The following is an 18,775-nucleotide window of genomic DNA, read 5'->3' as shown; positions in this document are numbered from 1 at the left end:
CAAGATTTGCCCCAAGAGCCTGTCAGCCAATCAAAAAAAAAGAAAGGGTGTACACAATAGCCAATCAGAAAATAGTACTATTGTATCTGGGTAAAATACAACACAACAACCAATGAAAAGGCATCCTGTGGAATGTCACTCTTGCCTGTCTTCAAAACTTGACAATCCTGGGGTAAGTTAAGTCTTATATAACTCTTATTTTGATAATATTAAACTAATATTAGTAAATATTTTCCTCACTTCAGCTAGCTTTTGTCAGCTTATGTGAAACATTGGCTTTCAATTAGGGATGGCGAAAACTAAAAAATTTCTTGACCGACCACCGAGCCTCAGTAGCCGGTTGAAACCGGTTAACCGATTAGTTTAAAATATGGTACGCTATTTGAAATAACAGCCATTTCGAGCCGCGCCTGCAATTTCGCAACTCTGTCGCATCTCTCTGCCGCTCTGCCTCCCGCACACACACACACACACACTGCCACTCACGTCACTTTTTTAAAATCCCCTACAGCGCGAAACATGAGTCCCGCAAACGCGGCGCCGAAGAGCTTGTTGTATGTAATCGTAGGACAAATGGCTCCTTAGTTTCAAATGGTTTGGGTACAAGGTGATCGCTTTGAAAATAAAGGCGTTTGTCTAGGTTAGAAGCTCATTTGAAACATTGCCACGGCTCATTTAAGAAAATGACAGCTCCGAAGAGACGCCGCTTTAGTTGAGGTAGTGCTAACCATAATAAAGAAAGATGATGATCATCATCACCTTATCGGTTACCACTGAAATGTAGATGTAATGTATTTCCAAATCTAAGCCCATCTTATGCGGAATGTTGCCTAATAGACTGCAACATGATAAAACCAATGGATAAAACAGGCACCTTCAGAATGCGTAAAAGACGCACCGGCCAAGGCAGGTCTAACTCACTGTGTGCCTTCTAATAACGGACAGGACAACTCTGTTGTATAATTAATATTATTTTTTTATTTTTCAAAAAGACAAGTGTCAACTTCTGTTAAGGGCAACATCTCCTAAACCATAACAGACAAAAACCTACAGCTATTCTTAAGAACAACATTAAATAAACGAAAAATTATTAGAATCTATGAATGAGAATACTGTAGCCAACAAACAGCTCACAGACAGGTGTTAAGGGTGCTAATTATTAAAACATAACACAACGGTTTGGCCATTAGTTATTCTTGGAAAATAAATTAACGAAAAACAAGTTAAAGTTAAATTTCGCAAACCTTGTGAGCGCGCGAACCCAAACGCTGTGACCTCGCGCCAAATGTTTTTATTGGTTTATTAAGTACAAACAGGCGAGTTATGAAAAATTGAGTGTGAGGGATAATTTGTTCACTTAACACAAAAAGATGAGGAATGAGATGGCTAACTGTAGTAGCGTATAGTCCACTGTCTATAATAGCCTAATTTAGATATCACTTTTTTTTTTAACCGACTACTGACAACTTTGACCGGTTAACGTTGATACGGTCAACCACCGGTCAAACGGTCATCGGTTAACATCCCTACTTTCAATGCCATTTACATAGGTTAGTGTAGCATGTAGATAACTCTGCTAACATGCTGCCTTATGTAGCAAACATGTTGTTTCCTGGTGGCTAAGATAATGCCTTATGGATGTGGTACCCCAAGCACCGGATGCCCACACTACTCTGACTACGCCACCTCCTAATAAGGGCAGGAGGAACCCCTACTGTTCATGCCTGCAATGTGGCTAGGTTTGAACCCTCCCCGCAAAGGGGCAATAACAAAGAGGCATAGGAAATTAAAACCCAATCCACTTTATTACACAGAACTAAAATCATTAAATAAAAATGCTGCTAGGGGTGGCCAGCGGACTCTCCTCCAAATAATAAGGTTAGATCAGCACGCGCAGCTCTCAGCTCAGGAAGCCTAGTGACAAAAAGACAAAACCCAACACCACACAACATGCAACACAACAAGCACTACACACAACAAATACCACTGCAATATGCGGCTCAACGTGAGACTTCAGACATCCACTAATACAGTGCCCCCTCAGTGTGGCGCCCAACAGCGAAGAGCAAAAGCCCGTGCGGATCTGGCCCTGTACAGACAGATCTCAGATACAAACACAGGGCGAGGGGAGCAACCGGTATCCACCACCCAATGTACAATGCTGCGTTACTACCTTACAGCTTAGCCCATAGCAGCAACCAGGGCAACTAATAAAAGAAACCCAAAAAAACCCTGTTCAATAACCATAAAACAGTGGCTGGTCTGATCCTTTGCAGGAATGCTTAATGCCCTCTCAGCACAGTAAGACCAAGAAGATGCGTTCCAATGCTACAGATACAAAGAAACATAATCAACAACGAAACACAGACCTTGCTAAATCCCCCAATATAACCCAAGTTACCAGAGCCTCAATGTCTGTAGCCCAGCAGCTCGTTGGAGATCACTTCAAATGATAAAACTCCAAACAGTCACCTCTGTGTCCTCCATGAAGAGTTACACGCTGCTAGTAATCACCCTGGTAAAATTAAAATCACACATAAACATTCAAATTCTCACAACCCTCTCCCCCTTTCCTTACCCACAGGGAAGACAAACCCACCCCATGTCCAGCAGTAACCCAGTAGCAAGAGGATGAGATTCTACCTTGGCGGCCTTTTATACATTCCTGGTAGATCACATGACCTGGCTCATGTGGTTACCAATATGGTGTAATTACCAGTACCATGTGACTACTCCTGCCAGTCCCTTCAGATCCCCACATTCACCCCTTCCAAAAAGAGTCATCGCCCCGATGACCCACTGTCATGCACAAAACCTGGGCACACAATCACTACCCACCTCAGCCCCAAAGAGAGCAGCAGCCCCCACCACACCCACACTGGCATTGGTCACTACAGACCTTGGCAAATTGTAGGGGTTTGTATGTTGTCCAGCTGTCACCCGTTGGGTACGTCTAAGTTGGGGCGCTCCCTGCTCACCCGGGACTGAATTAGGATCACCCTGAATTTCAACTTCCTCCCCAAATGCTGATGAAGCTGCACTAGGGGCTGGCTGGGGCATAATCAGGCACAATTGTTTGACCAGGACTTGACTCCTCTTTCCAAACTAGGATGTCACCACCACTACTCGTACAGTCACTTGCTTGACAACTGGACCTGGAGGATGGTTGGGGAAGGTTTGGCACTAAGGGCAAAGTTTCAAGTTGTGATGCCCTCATTTCAGTTCTACTTACTTGACGTACATTGCCCGTTCCATCAGCCAATGCCACTGTATAAGGGCCACCTGGCTCAGTTGGCACTCTGACGATCTGGTAAAGGACTGGCGACCAAATGTCCTGGATCTTACGGCGACCCTGGCAACGATGATCTTTCAAGTAAACCCTTGCCGAAACCTCGATCACCCACCTGTTGGTTATGGCTCTGTTGCCGATACTCGGCTGCCTTCTCCAAATTTTTTCGGGCCAAATCCCGTGTTAACTGAAGCTGCTCTTGGTGCTGAAGAACCCATTCATCCCATGAGCTTGTTGTTGGGCCAGAGGTATCTACCCCCAACAGAAAATCCGCCGGAAGTTGGGGGGATACCCCAAACATCAAAGAGTAAGGGGAATGACCAGTAGACCGGTGGGTTGTTGTATTATAGGCCCATACCAACTGAGAGATGTACTTTGGCCAGGCCCGCTTCTTTTCCGGTGGGAGAGAACGGAGCAGGTCATGAAGGGTCCTATTAAATCTTTCACATTGACCATTTCCTTGGGGGTGGTATGCAGTTGTCCTAGACTTCTCAATCCCATATAATTTACAAAGCTGTCCAATAAGAGCACTCTCAAAATTCCTCCCTTGATCAGAGTGAATGCGTTTTGGTACTCCAAACCGATGGAACCAACAGTCAACCAAAACCTTTGCCACCGTACTAGCACTCTGATCTTTAGTTGGAACGGCCTGCGTGAACTTAGAAAAAACATCTGTCATAACCAAGACATTTTCCCTACGGTCTAGGGCCGGTTCAAGGAGAGTGAAATCTATGGCAAGCACCTCCAAAGGCTGTCCAGCCAACAGGACACCCTGATAAGTCTTCACCCTTGGCTGGACCGCCTTGGAAAGTACACAACGTTGACAACTCTTACAATACCTCTATTTCTGCTCCCATCCCTGGCCAGTAACATCTTTGCCTCACCAAATCAGTGGTCCGTCGTACTCCCTGATGCCCATGCTGATCATGAAGATTATTCAAAACTTCTTGATAAAGACACAGGCAGGAGTAACTGAAGGTAGGGCTCCCCATGGGGGGCTGTTACCTTCCTATAAAGCAGACCATCCTTCTCCACAATTCGATCCCACTGTCGAAATAACCGCTGAACACCTGCAGGGAGAGTTACCGTTTGATCCCTACTAGGCAACCTTCCTTGTCTCCAATACAAAAGGAAATCTCCCAAAACAGGGTCCGCTCCCTGCAATGTTACAAGTTCAGTGGTAGAGCGACTGGGGAGAGCATCAATTTGACACAGAACTGCTCCCTCCAGCCCATCAGAAACCAACCATGACTGGTGGCCCCTCTGGTCTACAGTCTTGGCAGGGTCACTATATTGGCGAGAGAGAGAGTCAGCATTAACATTACTGCGACCTGGCCGGTAGTGCACAGTAAAATCAAAAGCCGCTAATTGAGCAACCCACCTTTGCTCAATAGCGCCTAACTTCAAGGTCTGAAAATGACTTAACGGATTATTATCCGTATAAACAGTGCACTTACTGCCCAGCAAATACTCTAAATTTTTCAGATATCGCCCACTTCAATGCCAGGAACTCCAGCTTCATGGAGCTGTAATTTTCCATGTTACGCTCAGACCCCCGCAACAACCGACTAGCATATGCCACAGGTCTTAATTTACCCTGTTGGTCCTGAGACAAAACAGCACCTAGCCCTTGATGGCTAGCATCTATCTCTAGAACAAACGGCTTGGTGAAATCAGCAAAAGCTAAAATAGGAGCACTGGTAAGCATCCTCTTCAACTCACAAAAGCTTTTTCCACACTCCTCGGTCCACATACCCGGCAAAATTTCAGCTGGCCTCCTCCGGCTTGTTTTGGCAGCTTTAATGACATTTGCCACCAGTTGATGAAGAGGAGCAGCCAACTGCACAAACCCCTTAACAAAACGTCGGTAATAACTGCAAAATCCAAGAAATGACCGTACTTCAGTCACATCACTTGGCTGCTTCCAGTCACTCACAGCGGATATCTTATCAGGGTCTGTGGCCACCCCTTCTCTGGACACCCAGTGCCCCAGATACTTCACTTCAGTCTGAAAAAAATGGCATTTAATCAACTTAGCCTTCAATCCCTTCTGACGGAGTCGGCTGAGAACCATCTCCAATCTCTGTAAATGCTGTGCTACTGTTGATGAAAAAAATAACATCAAGATACAAGAGAACTGAATGAAAGCTCTGATCTCCAAATATCCGCTCCATGAGCCTCTGAAAGGTTCCAGGGGCATTACATAAACCAAATGGCATCCTCTCGAATTCAAAAAGACCAAAGGGTATACAAAACACAGTTTTTGCCTTATCCCTCTCAGCCACAGCTACTTGATTATAGCCACTGGCCAGATCCAAGGTTGAAAACCACTGAGCACCAGCCAAGGCATCCAATGATTCCTCGATACGAGGCAGTGGATAGGCATCCTTCCGGGTCTTTGCATTAAGCTGCCGATAATCCACACACATCCTTAGCTCTCCTGTCTTCTTTTGTACCAAGACAATAGGTGAAGCATAGGGGCTGCTGCTCTCCCGAATAACTTTACTTTCAAGCAGCTGCTTGATATGATCCTTCACGGCCTGCCACTAAGTAGGTGGTATACGTCTGTATCTTTGTCGCACTGGGACATCATCTACAAGAGGTATCTCGTGTACAATCTCATCAGTGCACCCTAGATCTCCCTCATATTTAGTAAAAACATCACTATACTTCCTTAAGAGATCTCTTGCCTGTTTCTCTTCTTCAGGTGAAAGACCCGGCCAACCGAAAGCCGTAATGGTTTCCAAGACCGAGATCGAGGGCTCCCTGGTGGAGTGTGTGCTGACCCAGGCAACCTCCTCATTCTCCCCCTCAAAACTAAGGTGTTGCCCATCAACACCCTCAATTGAATGCAACACCCCCAACACTTGTTTTGAGTGGACAGTTGCTCCTGTGGCTCCTACATTGACCACTGGGACATAAGTCACACCACTAAAAACACGAAGTAAGGCTGGGGACAACAACAAGCCTGGGGCAAGATCGGAACCCCCTGGTTCCAACAGCATAGTGGTCGGTAAACTGTAGGGAACCCTCGGGCAAGTAACCTTAAACTTCAATGACCCAGATGGTATAAACTCTCCAGTCTTTTCAAAAACACGGACGTGGCCCTCGGGGTTTAAGGGACTAAACTCTTGCTGATGACAATAACGAAGTGCTGGCTCCCAACACAGTTCTTCCTGCCTAGTTGGCAGGGAGGCAAATAAGGATTCTCCCTGTTGTGCAAATAACTCTCTATAACACTCCTTACATTCATTCCCAGCAACCCAGGAGTGAATTGTGATGAAGTGCAAAGAGTGTCCTTCACCACCAAAACCCGCGACCTGGAATAGTTCTACCTAGTACCTGGATATCCAACTCAAGGTACCCAACATAGGGGATATCTAACCCATTGGCTGCCTTCAAAGCCAACCACCCACATGACCTAAGCCTAGGTGCCCCCCAATGTTCAAAATGTTCTCTAAAGAATGACTCTCTAATGGTGGTTACCATAGAGCCAGTATCCAATAGGCACTTCACCTTAACTCCCCCCATCCTCACCTCCACCACTGGACATCTGCCTATCAATGGTTTCGAAGCCTTTGAAACAGACCGATCGAAAGGGACCAGTACGACTTATGTCAGTGCCATCATCACAACGGTGCATACCTGAAGATCCCGCCGCCACTGAAGCTGGGTTCTCTTCAAGCTGAGAGCTGGGCAAGCTGGATGTCCGTGGCCTGGGCCCCTGCCGACACTGGCGAAGGACATGTCCAGGCTTACGACAGCGGAGACAAATAGGCAAACCTTCTGCAGTAAATTGGTAGCTGGGGTTAGAACGAGAAGTAGGTTGGTTTAATGCAAATTCCATCTTGGACAAGCTCCTAAGAATTTTATCGATCTGTAGCTGCTGCTGATTAAGTTGTACTTGCAAAGCAGACAACTCTAACCCCTTACTTGCTGCCACTGCATGACAGGCTCCCTCAACATCATCTACCCCACAGTGATAAAGCCCATCTTTAGCCTGTCCAGAAGGACGCTCACCCTCCTCCACCCATCTAATGGCTTCACGTCGCAAGGCTATGAATGAAACTGCAGGGTTATGCCGTACAACACTCTTCAACTCTCGTCGTAATGAAACATCACGCACATGCTCAGCAAACTGGTCTCTGACCAGTGTATCTGGGTCAGCCAACCTGTATGGGTAGGCACGCTCAATTTCCTCAATTAAAGCCCACAAAGAATGAGAGAATTCCTTTAAAGACTCCCCATCTTTTTGTTTCCGATCAAAAAACTGTCTTTGCAGGCTAACAAAAGAACAAGAGGAACCATAGAGCTCTTTTAAAATGGTTAGGATACCTTCCGGATTCTCCCTCTCCAGCAAAGGCCGAAATCTAATCTCAACCTTTGCTTCTCCCTCCAAATGATCATAGAGGAAGAGGGCCTTTTCTCTGTCAGTCATATTCCTATCTCTCAAACACGATTCCACATTTTCTATCCAATCATCCAATCGTAGATGGAAAGATCCGTTTTAGATTTGGACCCAGAGAAGCGAGGACACTTCCTCTCTCTGAATATAGACAAAACGTTCTGATACGGATGGTGGAACAAGCAAATTTGATGAAGCCACATTGTCCGAGACTAGCCCACCAGCACTAGCCCCAGGAAAGACACTGCCTGCACTGGCACCTCTTCCTTGACTAAGCGGTTCATTAGCCGCCCATAACCTCTGTACCTCCTCCCGCAGGTTCAAGAGTTCCTCCTGTTCCTGCTCTGAACTCATTTCACCCACTTAGTCTTATTACAAAGGAGAAGACAAAATACAAAGGTGAAACCGTAGTGGAGTACTGGTCACAAGCCTTTTGTTGCTGTCGCCGGTTGAGCTCCAATGTCCAATGCGTCTTCTCCAGTTGTCCAATACCAGCCACTGTCTTAGTTTAAAAGAACACAATAAAACACACATAATCCCATGCCTCAAAAGAAATCCTGCCGACTGCGCCAAAAATGTGGTACCCCAAGCACCGGATGCCCACACTACTCTGACTACGCCACCTCCTAATAAGGGCAGGAGGAACCCCTACTGTTCATGCCTGCAATGTGGCTAGGTTTGAACCCTCCCCGCAAAGGGGCAATAACAAAGAGGCATAGGAAATTAAAACCCAATCCACTTTATTACACAGAACTAAAATCATTAAATAAAAATGCTGCTAGGGGTGGCCAGCGGACTCTCCTCCAAATAATAAGGTTAGATCAGCACGCGCAGCTCTCAGCTCAGGAAGCCTAGTGACAAAAAGACAAAACCCAACACCACACAACATGCAACACAACAAGCACTACACACAACAAATACCACTGCAATATGCGGCTCAACGTGAGACTTCAGACATCCACTAATACAGTGCCCCCTCAGTGTGGCGCCCAACAGCGAAGAGCAAAAGCCCGTGCGGATCTGGCCCTGTACAGACAGATCTCAGATACAAACACAGGGCGAGGGGAGCAACCGGTATCCACCACCCAATGTACAATGCTGCGTTACTACCTTACAGCTTAGCCCATAGCAGCAACCAGGGCAACTAATAAAAGAAACCCAAAAAAACCCTGTTCAATAACCATAAAACAGTGGCTGGTCTGATCCTTTGCAGGAATGCTTAATGCCCTCTCAGCACAGTAAGACCAAGAAGATGCGTTCCAATGCTACAGATACAAAGAAACATAATCAACAACGAAACACAGACCTTGCTAAATCCCCCAATATAACCCAAGTTACCAGAGCCTCAATGTCTGTAGCCCAGCAGCTCGTTGGAGATCACTTCAAATGATAAAACTCCAGTCACCTCTGTGTCCTCCATGAAGAGTTACACGCTGCTAGTAATCACCCTGGTAAAATTAAAATCACACATAAACATTCAAATTCTCACAACCCTCTCCCCCTTTCCTTACCCACAGGGAAGACAAACCCACCCCATGTCCAGCAGTAACCCAGTAGCAAGAGGATGAGATTTTACCTTGGCGGCCTTTTATACATTCCTGGTAGATCACATGACCTGGCTCATGTGGTTACCAATATGGTGTAATTACCAGTACCATGTGACTACTCCTGCCAGTCCCTTCAGATCCCCACATGGAGTTTACAGATGTTTGTAAATGTTCTAATGTATTTCACCTCGTTTTGGATAGCTTTAGATTATGGTTGCTAATATATATTTGGCTCCGTTTTGATTAGCCTATAATACTGCTATCGGTAATGTTATTTAGCACAAACATTTCGGGTGTAAACATTTTTTTATTTATTTGTTTGTAGGAATGTGTCTGCATCACCCTTGCCTTCACCAGCACCTCACATCGGGACATGCATGCTAAATAAACCACAAACCAAGAAATATGTTTCTGTCCTCAAATTATTTTCTTGTAGCACTTTCCTCTGTCCCATACCTGACTGAAAGGGGTAATTATACAGCTCATTATGCAGGTCTTTGTCTTCTCTGGTGTGAACTACAGCATTATTCATGAGCATTCCCACCTCCTCGCATATGGCCTTTCTAAACAAAAAGTGTCTTAGAAAATTTAAATGAATGTATTGTTTTCTGTAAATGAGTGAGTGAGATGATTGTCACATCATTTTGAAGTAAAACCTCTACACTACAAGATCCAGGTCACAAAAGTCTTGTACACAAATGTCATGAATGTGTTTTGTGGTCTAATTTCAGTGACTTATTTTTTTGTTGTTTTCAATAATCACGCATAACTGTTTTTTCTCCAATATAAGGACTTGTACATACATACTGCTCATATATTATTGTAACCCAGTTTCTGCTGAATACAATGTTATCAGACTTTAGACATTTATATGTTTATAAGTAACTGAAAAATGCACAAATGTCAGGACATGTCAGAATCTCTTCAGGGCTCCAAAACACCTTCAGACTCCTAAGGGTTAAAAGCCTCATACTTGCCGTCCGCTGGGGGATCCTGCAGAAAGCTCACCACCCGGGATGCTGTGGCGTTGTCCAGTGCAGCAGCAACATAATAGTATTTTGTGTCGTCCTGCGTGATTTCCCGGACGGCGAACTGGGCTTCAGTCTGTGCGAACCACACAGCGGCATTTTCACGCCAGAAGTCTGGCAGCTTTAAAGCCACAGCGTTAGCTGTCATGCTGAGGGAAATCTCGAAACACGTACGAGGAGATGTCGGGGTCACCAATGTGGCGAGAGGAAAAAGACAGGAGGCAGATGCTTAGTCCGTGAAAGGGACGATGCACTTTTTTATTAACAACAAAAAAGAAGAAAGAGAGAGCAAGATCCGGTTGCCGCCAAGATAACCAAAAACTGTAACAGGAAGTTGAACAAGCCTTCAGAATAAGAGCACATCTGCCCTGAGAATTCTGATTGCTTATGAACCCGCTACACCATCAGTATTAACTGGTCTATATTCTAATGCAAGGATGATAATTTAAAGATGTGATGTGTCAAGTTAAATAAAGTAATAATGAAAACAATTGTAGCAAAAAGAAAAATAGCGATCTTGCAGATAATGCTTATTACCCTCCTAATAACACTAGAACCGCCTTTTCCCACGGACAGCAAGAACTACTTGGGTGTATGCAGCCCTTTTGTTTTCACTATTGTGTTGTTAGCTGCTGTTATTAACACTAATAACAAAAAAACGTAATGTTCATAACAGAGTGGCTGTTCCGTCCTGAAACTTTAAAGCTGGAAATTTTTAAACGTAGTATGCATTTTATAAAATGTTGAATAAATAGAAGTCGTTTATTGGTGATTTCATGTTGGTCAAAGTTACCGCTTTTTAAGAACTGTATACGTTATTTTCTATACAAATCAATTCAGGAGAAGCAAAAAATGTACGTGTTCATGGTTGCAAACTTTCATGCAAGAAATCTTACAGCAAATCTATATTCCATTCTGAACTTAAAATTAGCTGCATCAAAAACGTTACGGCAGTTCATTGCAAACCCTACAGACTATTTACAAGGTAATAAAACTTACATACATATAAATGTGTGTGCAGAACAGAGAACAGAAAATCTCACTCCATGCAGCTGACCAAAGTTGCCAACCCCGCATTTTATTTTAAATAAAGTAAAATGCAGTTTTCGACTGAAGCAGCTTATCATTCCTTTGCTTTGTTACTTTTTGTACAGTATGTTTTCTAAATAAGACCGCGTGCCCATACCCAACTGTAATAGTGATTAAAGCGATCTATTCTTTTAGTATTTATGTTAAAGCATGACTTTTATTTTATTACTGTTGTGGGATTCATCTTTGGAAACACTTAAATTTAATAAGCACAAAAACATATGACATAAATACGACTGTATTGTGGGTTTTACGGCTTTTTTGGAGGTCACCGACTCCGCTGCTGTGAGAATTACTGACTGTCTCATTGTTGTTTTGATGGGTTATAGCAGTATACTAATGCTATTACCTATTAACAAAAACCAAAGGTATGATACGCTGAAGTACAGTATATTGCAGCTGGTGTTTAAAAGGAGCTCGCTGGTTCTATTGATGATTGTGTCAGAAAGGTTCTATCTCGAACCATGAAATAGGAAGGCAATTCACTTATAGCTCAGTATCACGTTCGGCGGACGGACGAATGAGGGAGTAGGCGAGAGCCGTGATTTCAGGAATACGGGGTTTATTCGGGACAGACAGGCCACGAACATGAAACAATACAATGACAGAACTGGGGAATACTGACCGAGACATGGACTAAATACTAAAGTCAGACTGAACTGAACAAGCAACAGGTGATCACAATGAGGAATTAACACGAGGTAACGAGGTGGGCGTGGCACACACGAGGATCGGACGGAGCTGGGCGTGACAGTAGCGGAATCAGTATTTTTCCGCACCGCGAATGTAACATTTTCCTTGGGTTTCACAATAAATCGTGCAGCCCTAACCCTAACCCCCAAAAAACCCATAAAAGCTCAACTTCGTCAGAACACCTGCATGCATTCTACAGCAGGGATGCCTTTTTCGGCATAACATTTCTCGTGCTTTTACCGGTAACCTCAATATACCCAGGATGCACTACGACCACGATTTCCTACTACAAAATTACGTCACTGTAGTTCTTTGCTTCTTAACCGCTAACCGCTGAGGCCAAATCCTGCAACAGAAACTACTAAAGGGGTTCAAAACATAATCCAGTTTGCTACTAACAATGAAACAGTTAATTAATTTCAGTTGGCTTTTATGGCAACTTACAATGTTAGAATAAGAGCACAATTGTAAATAATTTTTATTAGGGATAAATAATAATAATAATAATACATTTTATTTTCAGCGCCTTTCAAAACACCCAAGGTCACTTAACACAACAAATCACAAATACATAAATAAAAAACATAGTAAAATATAAATACACAAAATTACCCATAAAATGCACAAAAATATAAAATAGAGATTAAATTGTATATGCCACCTTAAACAAGTGAGTTTTTAAACGTGATTTAAACATGCTAATGGAATTAATCCTGCGAATGTCCGGTGGAAGCGTGTTCCACAGATAGGCTGCAGAATAACTAAAAGCTCTACCACCCATTGTAGTCAGACGAGTATGTAGAACTGTAAGATGGAGAGATGATGAGGATCTGAGGGAACGAGATGGTCGATTGATTTGAATAAGATCCGACAAATAAGATGGAGCAAGGTCATGGATAGCCTTAAATGTCAGGAGCAGAATTTTAAACTGAATGCGATATGTAATGGGAAGCCAGTGAAGTTCCTGTAGAACAGGAGTAATATGAGTTGTAGAAGGAGTTCTAGTAATGATCCTGGCAGCTGAATTCTGGACCAATTGAAGTTTGTGTAGGGATTTTAAAGGCAAACCAAATAGAAGAGAATTACAATAATCAATGCGTGTTGTGACCAGTGTGTGAACAAGTATGGCAGTTGAATGTCACGATCAAGGCATTTGAGACAGGTGTTACACCATATTCTGTGACCATCACATCCATTACACCATATTCTGTGACCATCATATATTGTGACCATAGGAGGCGCAAACTCCCGCATGCACGCGCTTGGTACGCAAGTTACGTAAGTCTGCGGTTGAAAAGCGCTGTCGCTCGACGCAACTCGTTTTTATGCAGACGAACCCACCAGAGTTTTAACTTTCATGACGGATACATTGTACAGCATAGTTTATGAACATGTCTTATAATGTTTAAAGTCTCATGGATAATGCGTACAATCCATGAATAGAGTAAAGTTAAATTGCATAGTAGGTGTGCATTCTAAATGTAATTTTTACGACGGTAATCTGATTTTACACGCCAATACAGTGGCAAATTAAAATAAAGCGAGAGTTTCAACAATGGGACACATATAGGTCGTACGTTGAATATTACCACTAAAATGTCAACTTAGAAAATAGCAAGATGTGCGTGTGTATGTGTGTGTGTACATATATATATTTTTTTACATTTTTTTTTTTACATTACATTTTTTTACATATGTTACATTTATAACATTCATAATATAAATACATGCTCTATTACAGAAATGGTGAACCCAGAGGCTAGGGTCACATAATATGATAGCAGCCATCACAAATGGTGACCTTTATGCCGGGGACTGCCTGCTGATTTCAACCTTAAAAATTCTTCAGATTATTAAATGTTCATGCTCAAAGTCATCACCTGAAAAAGATTTGGTTGTTCCAATATGTTTTTGCAAGATTTATGCCAGGGTCACATAATATGATAGCAGCCATCACAAATGGTGACCTGTATGCCAAGGACTGCCTGCTGATTTCAACTTTAAAAAGTCTCCTGATTATGAAATGTATGACAAAGGTTTGATTGTCCCATCATATTTTTGCTAGAGTCACATAATATGATAGCAGGAGACCACACTCTCAGGGGTTGCCAATACATTCCAGCCACAAAATCTGTTTTAAATACCAGTACATAAAGTCTCCACTTAAGTATTCTGTGCATCACAAGTTTTTTAAGAGTTACAGCAGAGTGACACCCTCTCCCAAGTCCCAGTTAGTAATCACAGTTAACAGGTAGAAAAGGTGGGCTTTCATCTTGCTTTGTTATTGTACCTTTTTGTATCTGTTTACTAAGTCTGGAGACGTGTTTATGGATATCTGATTGCTATTATTACAGAAAAATAGGCATAGTTGTTGGAGCTACAATTTTGCAGAACAATACACTGTTACATCTATATGTACTAGCATTACTAGAATTAAGAATAAAATACATATAATTGTTAATAAATTTCAGAACAGCAACATTCATCCAAAAATAAACTTTATTCTGAACTTGAATTATCAACAAACTGAATTTAAAATATGAACAAAGTATTTACAACTTAAATCAAAAGAAAATCAAAATTTATTAACATGCCAGACAGCAGTACTCTTTTGAAGTATCTGTTGTCCCAACACAGGTCAGGTGGTACCACCTTTCACATGCATCACACTGGATCTGTAAGCATAAAGCATGTATTGAGTAGGGTTTATTTCATTTCTTCATTATTTCATTTTTTCGGTACAAATAATTCCCACACATTTTGTGTGCTCTTAATAAACAGATCATGTATTATTTAGCAAAACATATGTTGTCTGTATTTCAGAATACTTCTTAAGGTAAGTCTGTTTTGTTTTTCTTACCTAAAAAATCCTATGAAGATTGTGTCATTGATACTGCAAGATAGTAATATGTTCAGTCATTGTAGTATTTTCTTTGGCATGCATTAATGTTTCATCTGTACTCATTGTTGTCATATACTTCGGTTTTTCAGGTTTGTTATATACATAATTGTTTTATATGCATACTTTTCTCTGTGTTTTGTATATTCTTTAAAATAAAAATGCACTCCATTCTCCCTCCTCCTTCCATCTTGTTAATTCTTACAAAAAAATTCTAAATAGGTGATGGCTTCTGAAATTTCTTGGAAACACATTTCCCTTAGCAGAGGAATTAGGCATAAGTTTGGTTTAATGTTGGTTTTAGGTAAACACATACCCAGTCTGTGTGTTTTTCGTTTTGTGGATCGTCGGAGTCTACTTCTGAAATTTTTTCTCCACAATAGTGGCAAAGCTCATGAAGATCATCTGATCAGAATAAGATCATTATTAAGATCATAACTTATTTCAAATAATTCAATGATATGATAATAATGCTAAGTAAAAGTAAAAACTTACCTGTCTGCTTCAGCAGTTCGACAGCTACTTTCTTTCTATATTTGCAAAATACTGATCTTGTGGTTGAGAAGATTAGAGGCTCCTCTGCCAGGATTTTCTCAGCATACTAGAATGCAACATACAGTAGTCACTAAGATAAATAAATGACATTTGTAATACATCAAATGAACTGCAAATATTTGGGTTTAGGAGATGCAAAAAACAAAGGACACAATGAATTTGTAAAAGCAAGAAATGAAAAATAGATAAAAATCTCACTTTCAAAACAAATATGCCACATGAACTGTCATCGGTTTGTAATGAATGTGGCATTGTTTCTGCCTTCCATCGGGACACCTGACACCCATGCTTCCTCATAAATGCCCTCAAAAGTAGACAAAAGCAACATTAGTTAAGTTCCTTGATGCTTTATAGAATACACCGGTCTTAGCAGCAGTCTTCAATGAAGTTGCAGTAGGGGAGAGCGTGTTAAGTTGCCACACTTTTCACACTGACTAACTTTTACTGAGCACCATACATCACAACGTAATAAATGTTTCACCAAATGAAAGAAGGAAGTCTTGGGCACATATGATGTATTCATTACATTTTCATATCTTATCTCATTACAGAGTTGTAGACTGTTGAATGGAGAATGTGCACTTATGACAATTTGCCCCATCGGCAGGTAAGTTGTCACACTAGATTATCTTAAAATAAGAACACAAATACTTAATTGTGATTATTGATTTTAATTGTTAAATTCAAACCAAAACTGGAAATTTGAACAATTATGCCAAGAGAATTTGGAAAAAAACAATTATTTCAATCCAATACACATTTTAATCAAAACATTAAGTAGAAAGAAAACTTTAGTTTGAACTTTAAAATCAAATGTTCTCTGGCTTGCACATAAATCCATCATAACTGAATGGAATGCTGCAAATAACTTGCTTTACTTAACATGTTTATCCTCTGAACAAAACAGATGCCCTATTTCTGATTAATCAGACTCAACTTCAGAGTCACAATTCTGGCACACATAAATTGCCTGGCCTGAGGTGCAAGCATCATGGGCCCATTTGTTGCATTTTACGCATTTTACCCAGGTCTCTTTTGGACGACTGTTTGAAAATGGCTCCACACAGACAAGGCAGAAGCACTCTTCATCATCTGATGATGACTCTTGAATGATTTTTCTTCTTTTAGCTGCCTTGTTCTTCGTAGGTCCAGATGTTTTCCCCCCTCACTTCCCTCTCTTTTGAAACAGCTTTTTGCTAGATTCAGCCTTATTCTTTTCTTTTTCTAGTTGCTGCTTCGCTGGCATGTCGGTTAGAATTGCTGATTTGCGTCGTTTTCTTCCTTTGCTCGATGGTTTTCGGCGGCCAGCTTTTGGATATGGCCGGATGTCCGCTGTCAGTAATTGCAGTGCTGGGTAAGGGTGAGCTGGTGATAGAGATGGTGCTGGAGCTTGGCAGTTCAGAGTTGGTGCTGGGGCCTGGCAGTGCAGAGTTGGTGCTGGGGCCTGGCAGTGCAGAGTTGGTGCTGGGGCCTGGCAGTGCAGAGTTGGTGCTGGGGCCTGGCAGTGCAGAGGTAGTGCTGGGGCCTGGCAGTGCAGAGTTGGTGCTGGGGCCTGGCAGGGCAGGGTTGGTGCTGGGGCCTGGCAGGGCAGGGTCCGGAATAGGGCGATCTGTGACGTAGGATGGTGCAAACTCGGTTTCCAGAAATACATTTCTGTTGTAAGGTTGAATCCCAGCCACCCTAAAGCCAGCCTGAATGTTCAATGGGGTTGCAGCCAGAGGATAGGCAATTGCCACAATCCCAGGAATGTCATAAATAGACATTGTCTTCCCAGGGTTGTTCCTCATCCAGGCATCACACGTGCTGTTGATGTGCCTCTTTAGTGGCCCGTAGACAGACCTGTCTAATGGTTGGAGCCGATGTGAGCAGTGGGGTGGGAAAGACAGCATGATTATGCCATTTTCTTTGGCATAATTGAGTCCATCAATGGACAGATGAGAATTGTGGTTGTCCAAAAGGAGTAAACAGGGCTTCTCCTTTGAGCACTTTGTATGTTCATTGAAATGTTGCAGGAAGTCAACAAAGTGTGTGTCTTTCATCCATCCAGAGGAATTTGCCCCTCCTTTGCTGCCGGGTGGCCCGTTGATCAGGAAATGGTCACGGAAGTGGACACGCGGGAAAATAAAATATGGAGGTAAACTATTCGCTATGGCTGAGACAGCACAGGCCAGTGTGACAAGGGTTCCCCTTTCAGCAGAGGGTAGTGACCCTACTTGTTTGAATCCACGTCTGGCCAACACTTTGTCTGGTTTATGTACAGTGGTGACCCCAGTTTCATCAACATTCCAAATGTCTCCTGGTCCAAACTCATATTTGCATAACACTTTCTCTAAGTTGTCAAAGAAAGCATTGACATTCTCTCTGTTGAAGCTACTTGCCCTGGCAAGGCTAGTTGCTTCTGGCTTTCTCAGTGACAATGTTGTATAACCAACCATTGTTGTTGGCATGGCTGTCTGACTTTCAATTTCTTCTCTGGTAATCTTTTGACAATAGTACGGTAATTTATGTAAAAATCCTTTGCTGTACTTCTGATTGATTTGTTCTGCATCTTTACCTGCCTGACTGCCTTTAACAGAATGTCAGGTGGTGTACTGCCACGCTCTGTCTTTCGTTGATAATTTCGAACCATCTTACTTTCTTCCTTCCTTCCTTAATTCCTGCCTCTCCTTCCTTTCTTCCTTTCTTCAAAAACCTTATTACAAATACAAATGAATTACAATATCACAATTTTTTTGAGCATTTATTTGTACTGGGGCAAGTTGTCACATGTGACGACTTGCCCCAAAGTTAATGAGACAACTTGCCCCAAACTGACATCTATGCTAATTTTGGCTAAATGTCAGGGTTAGCTCAACATAGCACGTCAGCTGAAGTATCAAAAGACACGTTAATGTCTCCTCTATTTTGTGCAAAATAATAATTTGTAACATCTATACCTAACAAAGTTGTACTGAAGAAAATTTTAAGTGATTTATTTTTCCTTTTAGGTCAAAAAAAAAAAAAGTGCTCACCTCAGATTAGAGCAGTCTTGACCACATGTGAACAGGAGGTTGACTATAGAAGAAGAAGTCACACAAAGTGGCTATTTCATTTTTGAGATAGAGCCTCTAGTGTTGGAGTTATGAACAGTGTGACAACTTACCCGTGTGACAACTTACCCCGCTCTCCCCTACTTTGTGGACTCCAAGCATGTTTTTAGTTTTGAGGATGCGTGTCCTAGAGAGTCCAGCACCAAGCTCTTCAACAGTTTGGGAAACATTGCCTATATGA

The sequence above is a fragment of the Paramormyrops kingsleyae genome, chromosome 25 (assembly GCF_048594095.1).
Source record: "Paramormyrops kingsleyae isolate MSU_618 chromosome 25, PKINGS_0.4, whole genome shotgun sequence".
Classification (NCBI taxonomy): domain Eukaryota; kingdom Metazoa; phylum Chordata; class Actinopteri; order Osteoglossiformes; family Mormyridae; genus Paramormyrops; species Paramormyrops kingsleyae.
Note: the sequence above shows the minus strand (reverse complement) of the source record.